This window comes from Bemisia tabaci, chromosome 6 (genome assembly GCF_918797505.1).
Source record: "Bemisia tabaci chromosome 6, PGI_BMITA_v3".
Taxonomy (NCBI): domain Eukaryota; kingdom Metazoa; phylum Arthropoda; class Insecta; order Hemiptera; family Aleyrodidae; genus Bemisia; species Bemisia tabaci.
Genome location: NC_092798.1, coordinates 4381160 through 4407644, shown reverse-complemented (window position 1 = coordinate 4407644; position 26485 = coordinate 4381160). Strand labels below are relative to the sequence as shown.

Sequence of the window (26485 nt, the reverse complement as noted above, 5' to 3'; positions counted from 1 at the left end):
ATGCTATAAAATCCCTTAACGTGCAGCTCTCCACTAAAGAGTCTCACAAAATTGAGAGACATCAGGTCGCAGGTGATTAATCTTCTAGAAAAAAAGGGAATAGGCAGAGGGGCTTTCATTTGCGGATCCAAATATTCAAACCATCATTTCTCACGCTCAACATAGTAATTTCATTTGATAATCAGTGTTCTGCTTAATGCAATAAGTCTATGATAGGCTTTTTAGGTGGGAATTTTTCCTGCAGAAAAGTCGCTAACTAAACAAACAGCGTCGGTAATCTGCCTCGGTATGAACCACGAAACATGTCACAAGAGGCACTGAAAAAATGTTTTCCTGAGTTATAATTTTGACTTAAAGCGTCGTTTCTCGTCAACATTTTTTTATTTATTTATTTTTTTTTGGGGTCAAATCCGCGCAGATTCAACCCAACATAAGTATTTAGAAAAGCGTCGTTTTGTAATCGTTAAGTTTGGGGTTAAAAAACTATACGGCCGTGCAACGCAAAAACGCCGTAAACGCCATTTTAAACTTTTTGGAAACAATGTATCATAGCAGAAAAACTTGTCTACTTCGGGACAATATTTTCACAGAATTCACTCTCAAATACTATCGAGCACTCAATCTGAAAATTTGAGATGCACGAGTAAAACAGTTTTTATTTTAAAAAGCGTGAAGTTCAAGAAAACGCGGGAAAATCTTCATAAATTTAAGGCGTTCTTGCTTAGCACGGCAGTATAGCAAAACAACGTTTCTTTAACTCAAAAAAACTGACTTTAAGTTAAATTCGCACTCATTTGACTAAAAAAAAAACAAATTTTGTCGGCAAAAACGACGCTTTAAGTCAAAATAATATCACAAGAAAAATTTTTCAGCAAGTGTCTTGTAAACGGCAAGGGCATGAGGTAGACACGATTTTGATGTGACTGAATACGGTATACACCCTATTTTCGTGATATCACAGGTTTTTGAAAAAAACAGATTTTTTCAAACAAGCTCTGATTTCCGCGCGGGCAGCGTCCGTGACAGGGTGTAACCCCCCTGTGCAAGGAGATAATCTGAGAATATACTCTAAGAATATTCTATTGAAAAATAGAATATTCTAGAACTATTCCAGGAATATTCCACCGGAAAAATGGAATGTTCTGAGAATATTCTGAGAATGATCTACTGATGCATCGAATATTCTCAGAATGTTCTGTGCACATTCTCGTGGCACTAAATAGAATACTCAGAGAATATCCTCAGAATATTCCTGAGAAGAATATTCTGAGAATATAAATATAAAATAGTTTCCACGAGAGGAAGCCAAATCCACCAGTAAATAAAATGGCAATGGAGTGCAAAATCTGATTTTCAGTCTCATAAATTCAACCATCATATAAATTATAAAAATCTGTCTGTCAATGTGCAATTTTGACACAAATTTTCAAAGTTCTTGTTTAGGAAGTTAAAATAACAGGGAATAAACAGAAACTTTTACAGTGAGTAAGCTCCAGTACCAATTTCAACTAAATTTAAACTAATACTAATAACAAGAAAAGGCAGGTGACCCAAATTTATGCGCGTAGAACCAATTTAATCAACCAAACAAAACTAAACTTAAATTAAACAAACAAAACAGTGGGGACGAAACAAAAAGGAAAAATAGAAATTTGAAAACTAAAGATACATAGTGAGCTAAGTGACAAAATATAAAAAATTCAGTCGGACTAAAAACTTCTATGCTCAAAGGAGAGCTCAAAGTAAGTGGGCTATGGGCAATAGGCACATTGTGAGCATACAGTCAAGTCCAAAAAAAGAAGGAATGATAAAAAAACAAATTACTGGCATAAGATATCAAATACCTTGAAAACAAGTTTTCAGTATTACGCCCTGTATTAATGTTAACTTTTCATCTCCGTACACCGGATGGCACACAGAAATGGAAAGAAGCCTAAGGTAACTTTTGGAATTTGCCTTCATTGAAAGAGAGACTTGACGAGTCCCCTTTATAGAAAAACAGCGGTGCATAATGACTGTAAAAGTGAAAAATAAATGAAAATTAAAATGACAACAATAGAAGAGAGCAGCTGAACTCTCTCATTCAGGTTTATGTTAATTACAAAGTAAAGTCCCTTCGAAACTTTTCTCAGTCTTAGTTATGAAAGTTTGACTCATTAGAAGTAAATATTAAAGAAATTACAAAATACAATCAGTGACAAAACAAATGGAGAGAACACTGGTAGAACTTAATTTTTTTCATAATAATAACTAGTAAATAGCAGTTAACACAAAATTGTTGAGAAAGTACCAATTTGAACTAGATTTCCATACTAATAACTATAAAAGGGAGATAAGAAAAGAGCAGGGACTAAAAAAAGTTAATAGATAGTATCACCTGTAGCATTAAATATTCAAATAATGTAAAAAATTAAAAAGGAAAGGACACAAAAAATCAACGAAACATGTCAACAAAATCAGTGCCCCCCCTGAAATATGTTTCTTCATCATCAAGTTCTTCTCTATCCCTCTCATCACGTTCGAAATATGTTTCTTCATCATCAAGTTCTTCTCTATCCCTCTCATCACGTTCATTCTCCCCATCATATCTTTCCTCAGCAACAAGTTCGCTTGCAGATTCATAATCATCACCTTCGCCCCAAATTTGTGAGAAATCAGGCAAATCTAGATCACATGCAGCAACATTTGGCAAGGAATCTTCAGGCGCATGTCTGAGGTTATTAGGAGCAGAGTATTCAGGCGAAAGTCTTAAAGTCTTCTTGGAGTATGATGGATTCTTCTGAGTTTTGCTCATTTACAGCGTTTTCTGCCTCTGACTGATTATTTTCCAAGGAAGAGTGTGATTTCGCTCTGAAAGAAATGGATCACTGATAAAACAAAAAAACTTTAAAGATGACACCTATATTACGAAAATTTCAAGACAAGTACTCTTCAGTGGCAATATCCTTCATGGGATAAACCTTGAAATAAGGCCTTTTATTAATCTACTCATAGCCCTCTTACTCTGGAGATTTGTGTTGTCTCTCACTCAATATACAGAGATATTGATTTCTAACTCAGAGAGAAGCAATGGAAAAGAGTTGCCGTTACCCCTAGGAAATATTATTAAAAGTTGAAATCTGACACGCAGGGATGAAATGCAGTCTTGGTCTCCACAATTTATTTCTGAAAGAAGGCTCTGATTGTGAGCGTGCTGGTTGATTTTCTCTATAAGATAAAATCAAAGCACTGGCTGAAATTTCGGGAAAAAATTATCTCGCTGACTAGAATAATTTGTGAAGACTTTTCTCACTAGGTACTGTTGCTCATCTTACAATTTCCATTGTTTAAATAAAAAATATTAAGATGGCTACCATTTTTAGAATTTTGAGAGCAAGATTTTGCGTATCCTTCTGAGCAGATTAGAAAAATAAACTATCTTATTATGATAAGAATAAAAACAATGCTCTTACTTGGATGTTATTCTTTCTTTTGCTTTTGTCAGCCATTGTGAGGCATAGAGTTTTATATGCTCATCAGTAGCTGAAGGGTGAAAACTTCTTGTGGCGGCTACAGAAACAAAGAAACATTAAAGGATTACTAAGCCATGTGACTTCGTGGAATATATTAGAAAAATGACGCAAGTAGTTTCTTTGCCTTCATTCGGCAATAGCACACTCTTTTACTATTTGTAATTTCTCCTTCCTCCTACGCTTTACGGTCGATCTTCATTTAGAAGGCGAAAGACTCAAAAATAAATTGACACATTTCAGGAAAATGTTGCAGAAATTTCAAATGCTCAAAAATTTCAGGAGAGACAAACATTCAACAAATGTGACCCTGCAAAAAATAAGGCAAAATTGGGCACAAAGCTATCATTATTGGTGAGTCGAAGCGCCCCCCTCCCTCCACTACTTTGAGGGCATTTCGATATCATAGCCACCTGTAAGGGTGCGAGAAAGTAAAGGGGGGAAATAATTCTCTTACGTTCAAAAATGCAATGCACTTCTGACTTCTAGAAAAACATCTCATATATCAGAGAGATTTGAAAAATCAGTGCATGTGTTACCTGCTATTGATTCAAAAAGGTTTCTGTTATCCACAAAAGGCTTTTTTCCAAGGTGACCTGTCATGCAGTAATTGATGGCAAACATATCCACTAACAACTCCTTCATTAGCTTCTTTACACATAGCGATACATTTTTAGTGCTGCCTTTGGTAGCCATAAACTTTATCTACAAAAAAAATGAACATTAACAACAAGACCAGAATGGAATAACAAGAGGAAAAGAAAAAAGGGCCCAGACCTGCAGAAAACTACACAATAGTCTTAAGAAAAGAAAGATATTCATTTGTTTTTCTGCCTCACCCCCTTTCTTTATGTATGTTATACGAGGATACTTCTAGGATTTTACTAAAATCCATGTTACTTACCAAGAAACTAGTCTATTTGTGCAGGAAAAATTTGAAAATAACTGAAAATGTTTCTTGGATAATTCTTCTACAATTGTCATTTTTTTCAAACAGTTGATCTTCTCAAGAAACTCTTCTGTTTCATCAATACTTATTTTGATTACACACAAAGAAGTTTGGTTTGAAAGGTATTTAACGTAGTTTGAGGGAAGCAGAGAATGAAAACACGAATTGATCAGGAAATGAGAGGAAAACAAAAGATGATGCAAACTTACAAAAGCAGAGCGAAATTTCGGGTCTATTAACTTGGCTTCAAATTCATTCAGAGCCATATCATCATTGATCGGTAAATTTTGCAGGATTTCATCTCTCAGCCTATTATTTTCGACTAACAGAAGATCTGACAGCTTTGATTGAATTTCTATCAGAGCTGTGGGCACGTCCCCACTTACATTGCTCAGTGCAACTACCTTTGAGGCTGTCTGCACAGTAATCTTCTCAATCCGATTCAATTGTTCTGAAAGCATACAAAAATTGAGGACATAAGATGATTAAATTGATTTCGTAAAAGGAACAGTAAAGGAGGGCCACAAAGTTAATATATGTGAACAAAGGTACGGAAACTTTCAAGTTTCTTAATTTCACATTTTTATTCTTATTTATTTTTACCTTGCGCTCCCACTCTTACCTCTTCACTTCTATTCCCTTCCTATTATTTATTTATTTTGTATTTTTAAAACTTTTTCCTTGTTTTATGCTGTGAGGATGAAGTTGTAACGAAAAGTTGTTGCCATGGTGGCAAAATAAAACCACCAGAACTGATCAACATTCCTTCAGAGCTAAGAGCATTGTTCTCTAATTGTGATTTTAGGCCTGCTACCCGAAAAAATAAAAATATATTACGCCCCGCAATCTTTGATGCTATTGAAAACCTGCACATAAGATGCGCCAAACGCCTCTGGGGGATTAGGCCGCAACACTTAAGTTATGAATCATACAGTAAAACCATCAATAAAATGAAACTCACCTTGGAAATTTGCGAGTTTTTGAATAATTACACCGGCAGAGGTTCTGTCAACCTGAACCCGTGGATCAAAATTAGTGCTTGGAGGCGGTGCATAATGTGCAGCACTTGAATGGGTTGATTTTTTAGAATTAGGAATCTGCACTTTTGGATAATTTTTCCTTTGACTGGTGATCGGTACAGGACCAGTCTTATCAGTGGTCGTGGCAGCATGACTGGATGAGGGGGTTGGCTTCTGAGTTGAAGCAGCAAAACCCTGTACTTTATAGGAATTTTGAAATTGGCTTGGAGGCTGGGATGTACCGGTCTTATCAGTAGTTCTGGCAGCATAACTGGAGGAGGGGGGTTGGCTTCTGAGTTGAGGCAGCAAAACCCTTCACTTGATTGGAATTTTGAAAATGCCTCGGAGGCTGGGGTGTACCAGTCTTGTGGGTAGTCTTGGGAGCATTACTAGAGGAGGGGGGTGGCTTCTGAGTTGAGGCAGCGAAGCCCTTCACTTGATTGGAATTTTGAAAATGGCTCGGAGGCTGGGGTGTACCAGTCTTGTGGGTAGTCTTGGGAGCATTACTAGAGGAGGGGGGTGGTTTCTGAGTTGAAGATGCAACACCTTGCGGTCTACTAATTTGATTTAGATCTGAAAATGGTATTCTACCAGCTTTATCAATACAACTGGTAGGCCACTTAAGGGATTGTATCCTTAGGAGTGATCGAGGTGGCTCCTCTTGTCGTCGAGACCTCTTCGAAACTGTTGATAGTGCGGAAGGGTTTTCTTCATCACTAGAAGAAAGAGACAAGACCCTTTGGCTGCTCTTCTTTTTTCTTCGCCCCCGACCCATGTTTTCCGGTTCAGTGAGGGATAAGCTTGTTTCTTCATCCTCAGCTTTTTTAGCTATTTTTCGAGCATCGATGAGGGTTCCTGAAATGATTTAAATTTGATTACATTTTAAGTAAATCAAATGAAATTGAGAAGATGAGTAAACACTAAAGACTTTGTTCCTTTACTAGGTGTAAAAATTGGTGGCTATTTCATCTTCAAACTCACTAATACACCTTTAATTAAACTGTTAAAATCTACCGGCTGATCTATTTCCAACTGCACACATGAGATAAGCTTTAAAAAGGTATCATTCTAAGGATCGTGGGTCAAAATGTTGAAAATACACACAGAAACTGTGCACATTTCACTTTCAGCTCTGCAAAAAATTAATTAAAAGACTGAAAGGAGTATAAAATCTAAGTATTAGTACATACTGAAACCAGATTTTTAAGATCATGACAAGTAATGCTCAGAGAAAATTAGGAATAAGACGCTGAGCTTTTTAAAATTGCCTTCCTGCAATAGGCACTATGCAGGCATGCTCTTCAAAATCATGTTTTCAGTGCATTCTGAACTGGTGCAGTTAATCTGTAAGTAGCGATTCTCAACACATCTCAGCATAGATAAACTGCTGTCTGACACACTTTCATTGCGAAGAATCTTAATTTCTGAATGACCTGTTACAGAATCGTGTAACATAGAAAACTTTAGATCTTAAGTTAAACTTTCCTCAATTGAATTTAGGTATCACTTTTTGGTTCCTCCACATGCTAGGAGTAACTACTCAAACTGGCAAATGGATAACCAAAAAAAAAAAAAAAATCTACATATTTGCAAAAAGCCTGTCTCACCTATTTTGTCCTTTAGGATTTCAATTGCTACCATTCCCCAGTTCTCTTGATCAGGACCTGTGTTTTCCGCCAACAGACGGTTCAATTTGTTGCCATCAATAGCAGTTGGATACCAACATCGGACATTGCCTTCTGTAGATTCGACAAGCCATTTTTGACATACGATCCTGATATCACCATCATCGCAAAAAATAGCTACACACCACATTATCTGTATCGTTAATCCATAACCTATGACAAAGAAATAAGAATTCGAAAATGAGTTTTCCGTATTTCTGTTAAAATTTCTTAATTAAGTTAAAGGCAAAAATGGAGGTAGTTATGAGCAGGTATTACATGAAATGGAAACACACATCGATGAGCTGAAGGACTGCTTAAAAGAGAATAATAAAAAAGAAAAGAAACCTAACTCAACGCAATACTTCCTTGTTAACAGTCATTCCAATCGTTGATCTGAGAGTACTCAACTATTCTGTTTTTTCAATATTTTGCTTTATCAAAAAAAAAAAAATTCAGAGAATTAATTAGGAGGACATGATTATAAATATTGACGAGGCGTTAGTTACACAGAGACTAAAATCTCTTAAAAGTTTCAAGAAGTATTAAAATCTTATAAAAAAAAATCAGTTCTCGATTGCCACATTGTTGCCAAACTAGGGCATCAACTAAACTGTTTGCGGTAGAGTGTGCAAAATGGGTTGAACAATGTAACCTTCTCGGCATGGAAGTATCATATTTTTGTACAGAACCTCATTAAATGGGACGAGAACAAGATCCGAAAGTTGGGAGGCATAATAAATGTCAAGCTTGGAGCTTTCACAAGGAAAAGTAAAGGCATTTTCTTTTGATAAAAGCTTTTGCCCAACAATAACCATCTCATTGGAAGGCCTATGAAGACAAATATTGCGGGCGATTACTATGCTTTGATCATTAGATGTGAAACATCAATCTCGAGCTGACAATGATAGCTTGAAAGAGGGGAAATTAACATTTCGGTACTGTGGGTTGCAACAAGACTCCAATAAAGGACCACCACGGTGACCAACATTGCAAAATGGTTTTTTAATAGGTTTCTTGGGGGCATTGGCATTAACACTGGTTCTCTCTTTCCAACGTTTGATTGCCTGTTGGAGAGCAGAACCACCTTTTGCCACACACTTCTTTAAAATGTTCAGGAAAGACTCGAAATCAAACGCGCTACACTGCTCTAAGTTTTCAAAGTAATTTAAATTGTCAGGAAGGTGAATCATATTATGAAAATTATGAGTTAGAATGTTAGCATGATATGCTGTCTTGCAGCTTTCCACAAAGTCAACAAGAAGATGGGTTGCTGTTTCCTTGTACTCTTGGCACGTAATAGGATTAAGTAAAAAACGAACAGCAACGTACAATAGAAGAAGATTAGCCTCTCTAGCTTCATTCAAGATGCCGCCCATCACATATGGAGCAAGATAACAGATAAATAATCTGAGTTCTGTTCCTTTCCACCGTTTATATTCTTCTAAAGCTCTTAAATCTTTGGCAAAATCAGATGGCACAAATTTTTGAAACAAGAACATTCTCCCTGAAGCTTGGGAAACTTTATCAGCATGAAGATGACACCTATTTTTTGATGGTGTGACCCATAGACGAAGCAATGTCCGAGTCACTCCAACACATAACAGATGGAGATAGTCAAGAGGAAACCACGCTTCAAAATTAAAATTAGGAATTTGGGTGAGAGGAGAGATCCCATGATGGAAACCAACATCTTCCTGGGAAAGAAAACCATTATTGGTTCGGGGAGCACTATTGACTCCTGCGAAATATACTCTTTTGCAAATATATGACCACACACCTGTTTGCTTGCATTTAGTGCAAGAGCCCTTACCGTTACTAGCTTTTGTGCACAAAATCATACCCTTGGCCTGACAATCACAACTAAACCCTTTCACAATAAATTCATAATTTCTACCAAGGTAATTTACGCCATTTTTAGTTAGGTTGGTTACATCAGTGATGAACTTGCCGAGATACTCTTCTAAATTCTTTGGTTTTTCCAAGGCGGATTAAGAATGGTGGTCGCATTTCGTACCCTCTGGACGTCACACTGTATCGGGTACATGGGCCGGCGGAGGCCGGGGGGGTCGGCTCAACCTTGGATTGCACGGCAAAACCAGTACCCTCCTGACGTCACATCGCTTCAAGATGGCAGCCAAAATCGAAATGCGACCACCATTCTTTATCCGCCTTGGGTTTTTCTGCACCACAGTAGAGGCCAACAGGGAAGACATGATGTTCTAGGCCTGGTACTGACAAAATTTTACATAATATGGGCCAAAATTCCATTCGTACACTTTTAAATAAGGGTACACCATCTACTCCGAACAAGACTTCAATTTTTGTAAATTTACCTGCGCGTAAAGTAAGTGCTTTTAACAGTTCTTCTAACAGGCCAAAATGAAAGTACTGTCCTCCACTTTCTAAATTATCAACCTTTACATCTTGAGGAGTACGTTTCAGAGTCCTGGCGTCTAAAGGCAGGGATTTAGCTTCATCTGGATTACAGAGTTTTAATATTTTCAACAATGCACAAAGAGCATTATGCCCAATTCTATGGAAAATTGACCAAATTACTAGATCCTTCCAGAGCTGACTTCGATTAAGATCAAAATTTCCTTCTTCAAGAATTCCTTCATCTTCATCCGAAGTATTATTCTCACCGTCCGAAGTATCAAAATCTAAAAGATTGACACCTTGGTCTCCACTTTCATCACTAACATAGCTAAGGGCATCATGAAAATCATCGTTATTACCATCATCATCATTAGCCACATTATCAACAATATTCTCCATAACATAACCAACGTCATTTCCAACATTATCGACATCACTACCAGCTACACTTACAGCATCTTCAAAAATATCCTCAGTGCTATCAGCGAAAATTCCAAAATTATCAATGGCATTCTCAGTTCTATCAACAACAATTTCAACATCATCAACATTTCCAACAACCAAGTCGTAGTCAGAATGGCTGCATACCTCCACTTCAGGCAGTCCTCTGTCACTTCTGATGGCAACTTTCAATCCATTTTGTATCCGTCTGTATTTTGTTCGCTGAGAGCATTCGTAGTACGGCAGCACTTGTTTAGGTTTACGATTCTCCATCAACAATTAATTATTGACAAGAACAATGGCTGAACCTGAACCGATACACATATGCTAGCATTAGTCTGAAATTGAGTAAATAAGCCAGAATAAGAGAAATTTATTGCAGCAATAGTGTATAGCTGTTGAAATAAGTGAGAAGCTGAAATGGAAAGAGATTTGAGAATCGGATCGGTCTAAACCTAACCTAACTTTACAGTGCTGAACCATACCTTGCCATATTCGTGTCAAAGAGGACTAAGAATAATTAGGTACTCATCTTACTCCAAAAACGTCTGCTTCATCCGACCAATCAATAGATCAATTTCTAAAGAGAACCATATCAAATATCATCTGCTTCTCGGACATAAAACACAAGAGAAAGGCGCAAAACGAAGTTCCAGCAACTATTCGCATTCAATAGGGGGCAGCTTTTAAAAAATCTGCTATAGAAAGGGGAAAACATGGTACCCAAATTTTACACCATTTTATACTCAGGACAAGTCAATATGAATCGATCGAACAAAGTTGAGCATTTCAAAGTTGCTAAGATCTGTGGCGGAGGTGGACCTGCAGATGTCAGTCATGAGCTGAGGAAAATACGTCAGAAGTTTAAAAACCCATACAGAATGCAAATCAAAAAGGGCTTGGATATTAATCTGGTCAACGTTTAAAGATAAATTTCGGAAACTTACCGGTTAAATGAAGTCAATTTTCAGGTCTCGTCGGTCTCGTATAACAAATAATGTAATAAATGTAAGGGGGGTACCGTTTGATTGAGCGTTTTTGCAGGCAAAGACCCCCTACGATGTGCAGGAGCTTCGCTTTAGGACTCCTCACAAGTGTAGTGTCCTCGGTTCTGATCATAGAGTACATGGAGTCGTAATGTAAATGGGAGAGCTGGCGCCATGTTCTGCTCGACGAATTCCGAGCCCGGTGTGCGCCGAGTTCGGGTCGCTTTTTCGATACATTTTCGATCCAAAATGGCGGTGTGGAATACATGGTAATTCCTATCTCCGTTGTTGTTGTTGTTGTTGTCATCGGATGACCGGGTACCTGTGTATCGCAAACAATCGATTATGTATCGAAAAAGTGACCCGGCGTCACACAGGAGTCTCGGAATTCGGGACATGGAAAATGCTTAAAAGTGGCGCCAGCTCTCCCAATTACATTACGACTCTATGTACTCTATGGTTCTGATAGACGCTATTAGTGGCGACGTCATCATAGGGATTCTCCATTATATCGAATTGGATCCAAACAATAACATTGGCATAACCTCTTTCAATGCTACCAGTGCGAAAAAATCGATATATATCGCTTTTCTGTGACGTTGCACTAATAGCGTCTATTCTGGAACGAGTAGCAAAGGTCGACATCGGCAATGGTCGATTCGTGGCGAACGGTCAGAGGTCGATTCGCGAACGGTCATACGTCGATGCCCGAACGCACCGAACCAATCGAACCTAGTTCACCATTGTGCATTATATTTTATTTTACTATTCATTTTATCGTTTGTTGCAAATGGAGCATTATGTATAGGCTGCTTGTCTTTGCCGTGGACGACACTAAAGACCTCTAAGTTTAAGTAGCTCTCTTAGCAGAACGAGAGCCATAATGGATCAGGAAATTCCATCAATGGTTGTAAATTAAACTAAATTTATGCTTCGTTTCTGACCCTTAAAGTAGATACCTAAGTAAACAGGTCTCGATTTTTAATTTGTCCTCGACTGATGAGCAATAAAAGCCTAGCGTATTAATGTCTTCCTTTTCTTCATAAGAGAAAGGCTATGTCCAATAATAGACTTAATTGAAAATGAACTTTGGAGAAACGTTCTCCTCTTAATTTTGCACCATGATTTGAAGAGAGAGGTCTTCAGGATTTTTCCATTCTGATACTTGGAGGGAATTTAAGTTTTTTTAATATCTTTTCTAATAAGACCCAGCTGGGGCGCTAAGTGGCTTTTTTTATTTATTTTTATCTTTTAATGTGATTAGACATACACATCAATGGTGAACCTAGAAAAATTTCCATTGTGCAAGGAATATGGATTGATAGCATCTCAGAATCGGTGCATTACATGCAATTTTTCTTCATGTACTGATCCGTTATGCTTCAAAATAGTAAAAAATTTAAGAACATCTGAAATGATGCAACTGCAGATAGGATTGTGGTTAAGTGATGTCACCTTCATTATGCATCCCCTTAAAATGGAAGGATTTATAAAATGAACTTCAAATTTCTTCAATGAAAGTGAAAAACTCTTATGAAGTTGCGTGTAAAAATCAATGTCTCATTTCTGTGTTTTCAGAAACAAGTCGCGGTGAAAATGCCTAATTTTTTTTTTAATTTCATGGAAAATAAACTTGATTTTTCTCGTCTTTGAAAGTATCATGTCCTACCGCGATGTGCAAAAAGAATGCTCGATAGGTACCTATGTCATAACTTTTTCCATGTTTGAATTAAAATGTTCCGATTAGGACTAGTGTGAGAAGTTCCAGTTGTACTTCTTTGAGGCTGGGCCTCAGCCGGCTCTTTCACTTTTGCAGTCAAGTATACTTAGTGTTTCATCCTCTTATCTTTTTGTGTTCGTGTTTTCAGCACCCTGTCTCTCTTTAGTAGGGAGCCGAGGCACCCTTCTATGACTCAGTCTTGTCACGTTACAGTATGAGGAACTGCGCAAAAGCAGATTGAAGCAAAGGAAACTGTGTCGGTAGTAAATTCTAGGTATCCTACATGAATGTATTTATTTCCAAGTAACTCCTGTGGGTAACAAAACGTTGGCTTCCACGTCAAGAATAAAGTTGTCAAAGTAGAGGCTTGAAAGCAACTTACAATGAGGTAGATGTAAAGACCTGTGATATTAAAGCGTATTAAAGGTGATAAGGAACTTTACCATCGAAGAAATCTTCAGTCATGGAGACTATGACCATGGAGCAGAGACGTTTCCCTCGCTGAAAAGAAAATCTGCCATTTAAGTTTTTCAAGAACAAGAAAAGCTACAGTTTCATCTGCATTTTTATCAACTTGGTTCTCAAGAAACCTTCAATGATCAGACGCAATGATATGCTCCTTTGGCGTGGTAGCGAGTGGAGATAATCTATGAACTGCTGAAAGACTACTTTTTCCTCAAAAAGTGGATTTTTCCACCTACCTACGCGAAAGTCGTAGAATGTCCACTCAATTAGGGCTCAGACTGAAAAAGAAATTAATTAATTAATTTAAACTGACTCAAAAACACTTCCGGATTGAACAGCTTCGATTAACTTCCCACCGTTCCGACAATGAACAGCAGTGGCTAGGCAAGAAATTACTACATACTAAACAGACACACTGCCAAAAAAATAATTTATCCGACGACATGCGAAAATTTATTCAGTGAAAAATATTAGACATTCTTGACTATTATATAGGTAGATGTACTATTACTATTACTAATGTCCTCAAAGTCAAAAGGGGTTAGTTTAATGAGAAACAATAACAAACTCGTCCGAACTCGCCCCGGCGAATGTTCATGACATTCGCGGCAGTTCGCGGAACCATTCGACCCGTTCGCTTCGAGTCGACGACTGCCCTTTTTTCGAATTCGACTTCTGCCGGAGGGTATGGATTCGATCGACATGAATCGATCGAAAAATGAAAACGTGAATCGATCGACATGAATCGATCGACACCGATTCGATCGACAAATTGTTAAAAAACCGGTGTCGATTCGATCGACATGAATCGATCGAAAAATGAAAACGTGAATCGATCGACGTGAATCGATCGACACCGATTCGATCGACAAATTATTAAAAAACCGGTGTCGATTCGATCGACATGAATCGATCGAAAAATGAAAACGTGAATCGATCGACATGAATCGATCGACACCGATTCGATCGACAGTTAATTCAAAAACACCCGGATCGATTCGATCGACATGAATGGATCGAAAAATCAAAACGTGAATCGATCGACGTGAATCGATCGACACCGATTCGATCGACAACCGTGAATGGATCGACAAACCCCGTGAATCGATCGACAAACCCCGTGAATCGATCGACAAGCCCGTGAATGGATCGACAAACCCGTGAATGGATCGACAAACCCGTGAATCGATCGACAAACCCGTGAGTCGATCGACAAACCCGTGAATGGATCGACAAACCCGTGAATCGATCGACAAACCCGTGAATCGATCGACAAACCCGTGAATCGATCGACAAATCCGTGAGTCGATCGACAAAAGCCGTGAATCCATCGACAAACCCCGTGAATCGATCGACAAGCCCGTGAATGGATCGACAAACCCGTGAATGGATCGACAACCCCGTGAATCGATCGACACCGGATAGAAAATCCCTATTTTTGACATCCTAATCTAATTTGACAACTCTGTGGACCCCCTCCTGAGCTGCGAATGATCTGCTGCGTCGTTTCTGTTTGAAGGGGTTTTACGTTCCGATGCGGAAAATCTGCTTTTTTGACGAGGCTGCGAATAGTATCGATACTTGCTAATAGGAGTATCCCAATGTTAATATCTTAGCAATGATCGGCTGCGTCGTCTCTATTTGAAGGCGCTTTAGGTATACCGATGTGAAAATCTGCTTTCTTGACGGGGTCCATTTCTCCAGACCCCCCACCTTTCGAAAATTAAAATTCAAGATTGTCAAAGTTTTGTACTAGTTTTGTTCCCAAATGCACCACAAAGAAAAAGTTTTGTACCCATCATGTAGAGTACGTAAACTTAAAAAGCAGGAGGGGGGGGGGTTGGAGAAATTGAGCCTCCCCCGCCTTCTCAAATTCTACTGTTTTTTATCGGCGAAGTTATGTACTAGTTTTGTACCGAAATGTACCGTTCAAAAAAGTTTTGTACCCTCACGATAAGGGAGCTACGGAGAGGGGGGGGTTCAAAAGTGGGGGGGCCTGAGGAAATATTTTCGAAAAAACGGACCCAGGTACTGGAACACCCTCAGAATGTATACTAAGAGTTTTGTACCGAAATGTACATACCGTCGGTCCTATTACACTATTAAACTATTATACTAGATATTACTATCTATACTATAAGCTCCGAGGCCTCCTACATTTGCGTATCTGGTAACGCTTAGTTCCAACGCTCTACCGGGCCGATTTTCATAACTTTTGCGGCAATCGATAGGAAATTGTCTCTAGATGAGCCCGCTTTATTCAAATTTTAAAAATACGACCCAGGTTTTTTATATTACGTGATAAAGTTGCGAATTCTCCCATTTAAACAATATAATTTTTTATTTTTTGTCTTAGTTCGTTTGGGCGTTCTACTGGGACGATTTATGATTTTTGCGGTTATCAACAGCTAATAGTCCCCACATAAGCCCGCTGTAATCAGAATTTGAAAATAGGGCCCAGGTTTTTTTTTTTTTATATTAGAGGAGACCAGAAAGCTTAGAAAGGGGGGCAAAATTAAAGTAAGCGGGAAATTTTGAATCTTGGACTGTTATTAGGGTAAGTGAATACCCTCCGTATGCTCCTTTGCTACATACTATCCAAAATCGACGAAACTCTCCGTCCCGTTTCGTTTCAGTCAATTGGCGTGGAGTTTGACATAATTGCCGATTTTTTCATTCGATTCTTGTTGGTTCAATCGCTCCCGGCCAGGGAGAAATCGGATAAATGAGAGTCATGGATGAAAATCCTTTCAGTTTTTTGAGTCGCTCTTTTGTCGACGCGGGCCTTCGAGAGCGCGAAGCGCCCTCTAGGAGTTGAGCCGCGTAGCGGCCAGGGGACATAGCCCCCTGCGTATTATACTACTAGCCGACCGTCCTGAAACTTCCGGCCTACTCTGTATATAAATCGAGAGCATAGGAGGCACCTAAAATAAAATACCCCCTTGAAAAAAAGTCGATTTTGTTAGGGAGAATTATTTCAAACTTCATGTAATTAATATGTGAGATCCGGGAAGAAAATCCAATAGATCGTGTTCGATAGTGGTTGGTCGATGTATCGTTTGGTTCAAAACAATAGAACATAACCTCAAACAAAACTTTCAGGATTTCAGTCGGAAAAACTGAAAATGAGAAAATTCCTAACTATCTCACCTTGCGATGCCATTTAGTACTCATAAGAATTTTATCCATCAGAAAAACCCCGTCTTCTCAGATTACTCGATTGACTTGAGGCTACGTTTACATGTTGAACCAATCTATATCGATACAATCTCACCTATTTGATGTGTCGAAAACGATCTATTCATGCGCGGCCGGAATTCGAATCTTCCGCAGTCGCAGATAGCCGCAACTAAAGATCCGGAATTTTTACGCGGGAGCTTCAAACTGTGGCCGGATCAGCGCGCTCGGGATTCGGTATTCTGGCTCTGGCGAAGGAATGAATCGACGGACTTCAAAAATCTCTTCGGATATGGAAAGAGCAATTGAAGCACAAAATATTAGCCGTAAAGCACAGTTGTTTTCATCAAGAGTTCTCCGCAAAAGTAAAGAAAACTGTCTTTGGTCGTGAAGTTGGCTTACCGTAACTTTTTTTGACTGTAAAAGGAGAACGGTTTCCCGGATTTGAAAAATCTCCTCGGATATTGAAATGCTTCAGAACCGACGGAAAAATATCAGTCACTCCTTATAATATCTAAAACAAATGTGCAAACCCTCAGCCTCCCCCGACGGATATGAATCAAATTATTTGCATTCTGAAATCCTTCTTTATGAATGTTGACTCGGACTCGCAAACCAAGGCGCGGTCGAATGAAAATACAGACCAAGGAAAAGAAAGGGATCATTGGACTGCATTTTGCAATTTGGAACTATAAATTCTGGCCCGGTTAAAAGAACAACGTATGTGCCATTAATTTTCCTATGCACATAAGTGTTTTTACAGATGAGCCAGAATTTATAGTTCCAAATTGCAAAATGCAGTCCTAATGGATAGCATTTTGCAATTCGGAACTATAGGCAGTACGGCAGGTTTTCAGGAGAGCAACTTTTGCAAAAGCCATTGGCGTTTTTCTTCAAAACGATCAATGTTGCGGTTTGATGGTTCATTTTATAGCTATGGAGTTCCTTTAACACCCTGTGTTGACAGATTCTTCGAAAACATCACACTGTTGCCAAAAATTACAAAAAAAGGCTATAGTTCCTAATTGCAAAATGAAGAATCCGGGGAAGCTCATTTTGCAATTAGGAACTATAGATTGTTTTAGCACTGTTTACATAGGGGAGACGACCCTGGTGTCACTATTACACACTGGAGGGTTAACTCCGACAGAGAAAACACCCCTTCCTCCCATCATACCAGGAAGGGAGGAGGTGCATTGTCCCTGCGGAAAGGTATTCTACCAAAAACAGGGTGTACCAATGGATACCTAGACCTACCGACTTGCTAATATTTCGAGAATGGTGGCAAATATTAACATGCAATTTGGACGGGAGGGTTTATAGATTCGATTGACATGAATCGATCGAAAAATGAAAGTGTGAATCGATCGACACTGACTCGATCGAAAAATGAAAGTGTGAATCGATCGACACTGACTCGATCGACAAATTATTGAAAAACCGGTGTCATGAATCCGACATGACCGACATGAATCGATCGAAAAGTTGGAACGTGAACCGATTGACGTGATTTGATCGGCACTGATTCGATTGACGACCGTGAATCGATCAAAAACCTGCGAATCGATTGACAACCCCTTGATTTGTTCGAAAAATCCGTGAATTGATCGATAAATCCTTGAATAGGTCAACAGACCCGTGAATCGTGAAATTTTGAAAATTCGAAAATCCAAGATTATAGGGATGTGGCCTAAAATGCTATCTCGGCTCCTATTCGATCGATGTTGCTGATTTTTGATGCCCGGAGGTATTTTTCGACGGGAAACTCGAATTTCTGGTCAAATTTTGAAAATTCGAAAATCCAAGATGGCGGATGTGGCCTAAAATGCTATCTCGGCTTCTATTCGATCGATCTTGCTGATTTTTGTGGCCCGGGGGTATTTTTCGACGGGTAACTCGAATTTCTGGTCAAATTTTGAAAATTCGAAAATCCAAGATGGCGGATGTGGCCTAAAATTCTATCTCGGCTCCTATTCGATCGATTTTGCTGATTTTTGGTGCCCGGGGGTATTTTTCGACGGGACACTCGAATTTCTGCTGAGTTGGTTAAGAGCGGGACTTCTAAGCTCTTCAAGTGCCTCAGAAAACTGATGCAGCAATGTATTAGGGGTGACGAGGTGCCAGGGTAGTGGAAGGAGTCCTGGATCAAGGTCATCTACAAAAAGAAGGGAAGGAAGGACGAATGTAACAACTACCGGGGGCTCTCAGTGACCGGGACAATAAGCAAAGTGTACGGGGAGGTACTAAAAGCGAAGATCGAGGAAGAATGGCAAGATCACGAAGCAGAGGAGCAGGCTAGTTTTAGAGTAGGCTGGTTTTAGAGCCGGCAGTTCTACGATGATCACCTCTTTGTTATTGTCCAGGTCGTTGAGAAGAAAATGGCCGTAGCTCAGGAACTGCATTTAATTTTTGTGAATCTCCAGAAGGTGTATGACAGTGTGCCTTTGGTGAAACTCTGGGAGGCCTTGGAAAAATCAAATTTTAACGGGGGGTTGATTGACGCTGTCAAGCGATTTTAAAAAGGAAGTCTTACGAAAATTAAGTGTCATGGAGAAGTGTCGGGGGTTTTTATGTAACGAAGGGTCTAAAACAGGGATCTTGTTTGTCGCCAACATTATTTAAAATATTATATCTTGAGTAGGTATGTGTTGAAAGAGAGGAAGAAAAAATGTGGAGGGATGGTGTCCCCTTAAGTGAGGTTGAAACTCTGTTCACTCTGTGCTTTGCTGAAGTCCAAGTGGTGATTGCACAAGATCAAGATGACGCCGAGTACATGATGCGCAAGTTGGTAGAGGAGTATCGGAAGTGGGGTTTGGAAGTCAGTATTTCTAAATCCGAGAAACTGGCCTTGGGAGACGATCAGCAAAGCATTGAGTTGGAAGATGGGCAGCAGATCAAAGGCTGCGAGCACTATAAGTACTTGGGGGTGCGGTTGACCCAGGATGGAAGAACTGATCAGGTGACTAAGGAAAGAACACCCGGGCAAGGAAGGCTACAGCGATGTTAAATGGAACCCTCCGGGATCCGCGGATTTCCAAGGAGAACAAGAGGAGAATTTACAACGTTGTAGTCAAGAGTATTCTTACACATGGATGTGAAGTTTGGCAGCTGAAGGAGCGGACACAGGGGATGCTAAGAGCAACGGAGATGGATTTCTGGAGGAGGTCTGCAGGAATTTCTAGGAGAGATCGGGTCCGCAATGAAAGAGTGCGTCAGATCATCGGAGTCGAAAATGACATCATATTCGACGTCATAATCAGACAGCTTGTCTGGTATGGTCATGTCAATAGAATGACGGACGTAAGGCTGCCAAAGAAGTTGCTTGATTGGATTCCTCCTGGGAGGAGACGAAGGAGACGCCCAGTGAAAGGGTGGCGACAGGGGGTTTTAGCAGAAATGAGGGTTTGCCAACTCCCTGAAGGGCTTTGGGAGCATAGGGGACTTCGGCAGCTAGGGGTCGCAGAGCGCCAAGGAGCGCTATAAAAGCGGCACATACATACATACACTCGAATTTCTGATCAAATTTTAAAAATTCGATAATTCAAGATGGTGGATGTGGCCGAAAATGACCTTCCTTGAGTAAGTATCCCCTGGGGGATCTTTCATTCCTCGGAGACACGTGTTTAGAGGGGAGCTCAGAAGACGCAGCCTCAAACTTGTTTTTCGTGGATTGAAATGCGAAAAATATCGGAGAAAATGATTGTGGCTTATGCGTAGTAAATACTGCAAAAAACGCAAAAATCAAAAATTACTGAACAAGTTCAACGTCAAAAAAATTTCAAAAAATTTCAAAAAAAAAAATACGAAAAAAATCACGAAAAAATTTCAAAAAAAAAAAAATTCGAAAAAAATCGAAATTCTTTTCGAAAAAATTTCAATTTTTCGAGACTCGGCTAGGAATTCGAGTTTCCCGTCCAAAAATACCCCTTATACAACCAAGATTCACCACGATGGATCGAGCAGTCCGAGATAGTATTTTAGGCCACATCCGCCATCTTGGATTTTCGAATTTTCAAAATTTGACCAGAAATTCGAGTTTCCCGTCGAAAAATACCCCCGGGCACCAAAAATCAACAAGATCGATCGAATAGGAGCCGAGATAGCATTTTAGGCCACATCCCTAATCTTGGATTTTCGAATTTTCAAAATTTCACGATTCACGGGTCTGTTGACCTATTCAAGGATTTATCGATCAATTCACGGATTTTTCGAACGAATCAAGGGGTTGTCAATCGATTCGCAGGTTTTTGATCGATTCACGATCGTCAATCAAATCAGTGCCGATCAAATCACGTCAATCGGTTCACGTTCCAACTTTTCGATCGATTTATGTCGGTCATGTCGGATTCATGACACCGGTTTTTCAATAATTTGTCGATCGAGTCAGTGTCGATCGATTCACGCTTTTTCACACTTTATTCACATTTTAGGCCACATCCGCCATCTTGGATTTTCGAATTTTCAAAATTTGACCAGAAATTCGAGTTTCCCGTCGAAAAATACCCCCTGACACCAAAAATCAGCAAGATCGATCGAATAGGAGCCGAGAGTGCCGAGATAGCATTTTGCCGCCCTGTCTATAGTTCCGAATTGCAAAATGGGAAATCCGAGTTTCTCATTACGCAATAGGGAACCATAGTATAGGTCCCAATTGCAAAATGAACCTCGCGTGATCTTGCGACGGCAAATTTTTGCGGGGTCGCTGAAGCGGGATAAAAATCGTTTTTGAGGATTTTCTTTTTGTCAATGGTAAGTACATACCCTCCTGATACGGAATTCATCATAAAGAAAAAATCGAAAATTTGACCCTAGTTCCTTATTGCATAAAGCTGTCCAAATATGCGTTTCAAATCTCATCAATTTTTGGCCTTGATCTCTTATAAACACAGCGTATTCCCAAACCGTATACGTGTAATACCACTATTCAAATCTCTAAGGGCCCATTTTGCTAATACATTTAATTGACGGCAAACTCGAAATCCTTAGACAAGAATTTGAATAGATCCTTGAGGTCTTGGTCAAAAATTTCTCATTACCCTCCAGGCTCCAGACTCTTGAAAGAAAGATCCCATGAGTATAAACTGTACTTGACTCTCAGTATAAAGGGACTCTAATTATACCTAACTTAAAATCGAGAAATCCCAGTGTTGCCAATTTGCAAGGTCCAAGAAACCATAAATGCATAGACACCATTTAGGCAAGTTAAACTTAAGTTTTAATTATTCTCGCGACACCGACATTTTTTTCATCTTTCATAATGCCCCCCCCCCCATTTTGTGATTTTCATAATTTTTTATGAAGTTCCAAGGTTTCCTAAGTTCCAAAAATTGCGTGAAAATAAAATTTGTTAACATAGTAACAGAATATTTATCATAATGTAGAGTTAGCAGAGTGCATTTTACGAGAAAATTAATGCATACTTCACTAACTTAGAATTTCAATACTTACTATTAATTACTTGAAAGATAAAATATGATTAGTAAATTAAAAGTTCTAAGCATCTAATATGAGGTATACTAATGTTTAAAAAAGCTGTTTTATGGCGTTTTAGCTCAAAACTCGGTTTTTTGGCTCTGGCGAGAAAACGGATCAACGCACGGAGAAAAAAACTTCGTGCGTGGGACCTGAAGTTTAGGTCATATGGATCTCTTAAGTTTTCGAATTGAGCATCTGAACACTTTAGGTCTAGCTGTCGAGGTTCGGATCACACGTCTGAAACTTCAGTTCTTACATCTGAAGTACTTCAGATGTGAGACCGAAGTTGTTTGGATGTGAGAACCGAAGTACTTCAGATGTAAGAACTGAAGTTTCAGATATGTGATCCGAACCTCAGCAGCTGGACCTAAGGTGTTCAGATGCTCAATCCGAAAACTTCAGAGATCCATATGACCTAAACTTCGGGTCCCACTCACGAAGTTTTTTTCTCCGTGCGGATTTAAAAAAGCTCCTCTGATATCGAAAGAACTATTGAAGCACTAAAGCTGCCCGCGAAGCACAATTATTTAACTCCATAGTTCACTGCAATAGTGAAAAAACGGTTTTTGGGCGTAAAGTTAGCTTATTATAACTGTTTTTTTACTGTAGTAGGAGAAATGTGATTTTTAATTTAATAATTTTTATTTTTTATTTTAATAACGATTTAACATTCTCGATTCCAGAGAAGTGTATTTTTTTTTTTTTTTTTTTTTTTTTTTTTTTTTTTCTGCTTAGAATTTTTCTCCTGGATGTGTTTTCCTTCCATCATGCACATTCAAAAATGAAGCACCCAAAACATAAATTTTGCACATTTTGTCCAAGAAGTGCCAAAGTTTTCCACTTGTTCGAAGTTCCGCGATTTTCACGAGAGTTCTTTCGCTGCGTTAAATGTGTTTTCCCAGAATTTTTCAAGCATTTCTTCCTCGGACCGGACGGATTGAAAAACATGAAACATCATGAAAAGTGCAGGTAATCCGGGAATGGGTCCTAAAAACAAGAAAATTTTTGCAACCTCTAGTGTTCTAGTGCCCTAGTGTGCTGTTACGTTAGTACCAGGTAAAAATATAAAATTCAGACTCTCTTAATTTTTTTTAAAGCTTACAGTCTTTTTATGTTATGTATTCAACGTAGGAAACATGTGAGAAAAGTAATAGGTGAACAAATTTGATTCAGCGGGTAAAATTATGAAAATCACAAAATGTGGGGGGGGGGGGGGCATTATGAAAGATGAAAAAATGTCGGTGTCGCGAGAATAATTAAAACTTAAGTTTAACTTGCCTAAATGGTGTCAATGCATTTATGGTTTCTTAGACCTTGCAAATTGGCAACACTGGGATTTCTCGATTTTAAGTTAGGTATAATTAGAGTCCCTTTATACTGAGAGTCAAGTACAGTTTATACTCATGGGATCTTTCTTTCAAGAGTCTGGAGCCTGGAGGGTAATGAGAAATTTTTGACCAAGACCTCAAGGATCTATTCAAATTCTTGTCTAAGGATTTCGAGTTTGCCGTCAATTAAATGTATTAGCAAAATGGGCCCTTAGAGATTTGAACAGTGGTATTACACGTATACGGTCTGGGAATACGCTGTGTTTATAAGAGATCAAGGCCAAAAATTGATGAGATTTGAAACGCATATTTGTAAGATCCTTTTCTTTTTCTTGGTCCGTATTTTCATTCAACCGCGCCTTGGTTTGCGAGTCCGAGTCAGCATTCATAAAGAAGGATTTCAGAATGCAAATAATTTGATTCATATCCGTCGGGGGAGGCTGAGGGTTTGCACATTTGTTTTAGATATTATAAGGAGTGACTGATATTTTTCCGTCGGTTCTGAAGCATTTCAATATCCGAGGAGATTTTTCAAATCCGGGAAACCGTTCTCCTATTACAGTCAAAAAAAGTTACGGTAAGCCAACTTCACGACCAAAGACAGTTTTCTTTACTTTTGCGGAGAACTCTTGATGAAAACAACTGTGCTTTACGGCTAATATTTTGTGCTTCAATTGCTCTTTCCATATCCGAAGAGATTTTTGAAGTCCGTCGATTCATTCCTTCGCCAGAGCCAGAATACCGAATCCCGAGCGCGCTGATCCGGCCACAGTTTGAAGCTCCCGCGTAAAAATTCCGGATCTTTAGTTGCGGCTATCTGCGACTGCGGAAGATTCGAATTCCGGCCGCGCATGAATAGATCGTTTTTGACACATCAGTGACTCCCAATGACTATGGCCTTGTCTCCACGGGACGTTTTCACGGGATTTGTCCCAAGTTCGAATCGCAGGAATGAAACTTCTCGGATTTTTCCCATTTACCATCTCCACGGGACGGGGCTCATACAGTTCTGCGACTAGTTTGCGCGGGAAGATAAATTAGTTAAAGTCGAGTATTTAACCGGGATTAAAATAATAACTGCACTCAATTGACAATTAGACACATTATTTTAACTTAAAAAACATTAACAATGGAGTAGGTAATTAATAAAATATAGCACAGTTCGTTTTCACTTCTTCTACCTCCCTCAGTGGGTCCTAGGGGTACAAGGGCCACACTTGGTACTGGGAAAAATATTGATTAACTCAATATTTTTCCCAACTTCGTAAGTGGGATTTTCCCCAGGGACGAGTCCCGTGAAACATCCCGTGGAGACGAGGCCTTAGAAACAATTTCAAAATTACATCTTTCTACGCGCAGCCGTTCAAAAGTTAGCCGACCGTCCTAGAACTTCTGGCCCACCCTGTATATAAATCGGAGCTTCCTAGGCACCTAGAATAAAAAACACCCTCGAAAAAAAAAGAAAGTCGAATACGTTAAGGAGAATTATATCTAACTTCTTGTAATTAATAGGTGAAATCCGGGAAGGAAATAATCCAATTCATGCGCGGCCGGAACTCAAATCTTCCGCAGTTCCAGATAGCGGCTGGTAAAGATCCGGAATTTTCGCGCGGGATCTTCAAACAGAGACCGGATCAGCGCGCTCGCGTGCCGATATTTTGGCTCTGGCGAAGGAACGAATCGACGGATTTCAGAAATTCTTTCAGATACCGAGAAAACAACTGAAGCACTGAATATTAGACGCAAAGCATAATTGTTTCAGACAATGTTTTAAAAAAAAATGTTTTATGCCATTTTAGCTCAAAACTCGGTTTTTTTGGCTCTGACAAGAAAACGGATCAACGGATTTAAAAAAGCTCTTCTGATATCAAAAGAACTATTGAAGCACTAAAACTGCCCGAAAAGCACAATTGTTAGCATCAATGGTTCTCTGCAAAAGTGAAAAAACGGTTTTTGGGCATGAAATTGCCTTTACATTTCGTTTTTAGGCTGCAGTTTTTGAATCCTTTGACGGTATGAGCTGAGACTTGAAGAGCAATTAGGCACTAAATACTGAACCTATTTTTGGAATTTGTGCTTCATGTTGGTGAGCCATCTTCCGGTAGCTAACAGGTAGCTAACAGATAGACGATTAAGAATCATTGACTTTCTAATATTAAACATTTATGGCATAAGAATAGGAAAGGCAGGATCAGGATCAAACAACCGAGGTCGCTTTTGTGGGTGACGAGGAAGAGCATGATTAGGGTTGCCATTTGAATTTTTCATGTTTTACCCACGGAAGGGAGGGGCAAGGGGGAGTCGAACAAAAATCATCAATCAACATTGATTAATCAACAAAGCATAGCATATCTTACAAAATATATTAAACAAAATCTTAATCTAATTCTTATACTGTAAATAAATGAACAAATATTAACCATAGACCTATACCCCTCATCAAAAAATTTCCCTCGGTGACAAAACAATGAAAAAAACAGGGTCGTTCTATCAATTTTCGTTCAAAACTTACAACAACTTTTCAGTTAGTTTAGGTACGCGCGGTAGATAGTTAATAGCACATGATTTAGGATATGCGGGTTGATCAGGGAGTCGTTTAAATGAGGAATGATTCCCCGTTGGTGATTTAGCCTTCAATTAGCGAGAATGCTTCCCACGAATCATGAAATGGGAAGCGGGAGGGGCATAGTCAATGTGGGAAGGTCCTCCGCTGGTGATTTCGCCTTCAGTTAGCGGGAATACTTCCCACAAAACATGCAATGCACGGAGAAAAAACCTTCGGTCGTGAAACCCAATCTTTGGTTCTCAATACCGAACCCATCGTGAGCTATGGCCCCCCAATCACTTCGGTGTCCGTGCCCGAAGCGTTCCGGAATCAACAGTTCGGCGTCCAGGACCGAATCTTCAGTGTCTTTACCACGAAATCTTCGGTGTCCCTTATGAAAGGTTAGGTGCCCTGTTTTGAAGGTTCGGTGAACGGTGTCGAAAGTTCGGTTACTAGTACCGAGAATTCGGTGCATGAATCGAAGTCTAGTGGATCTTATCAAGGTTGCATTAAATTCAGGGGGGCCTTTATTGCTCTTAGCCAGGGGAGGGGGCCTTTTACCCAACCCCCACAAATAAATTTAAAGAAAAAAAAAAAAAATAGAAGGACATTACAACGGCGGAACAGTGGATTGATGGATAGATACTTTTGCCTACATCGGGGATTGAACCTAGAACCTACCTATCACTAATCGAAGACCCTACCTACTGAGCTATGCCGGACGCTTGAGTGTTGCGGCGAAAAACTTCCATTAATCTACGAATTGAACTGTGGACAACCAGGATATATCTCATTTACATGGATTTCTTCGTTATTTTATTTTATTTT

General features: G+C 39.3%; 1 protein-coding gene across 1 annotated transcript in view; it reads right to left on the bottom strand.

Annotated features, from left to right (window-relative positions):
• Positions 1-26485, bottom strand: part of Klp3A (kinesin-like protein 3A) — a gene marked incomplete in the record, with an annotated part of 479268 nt that overhangs the window by 370531 nt on the left and 82252 nt on the right.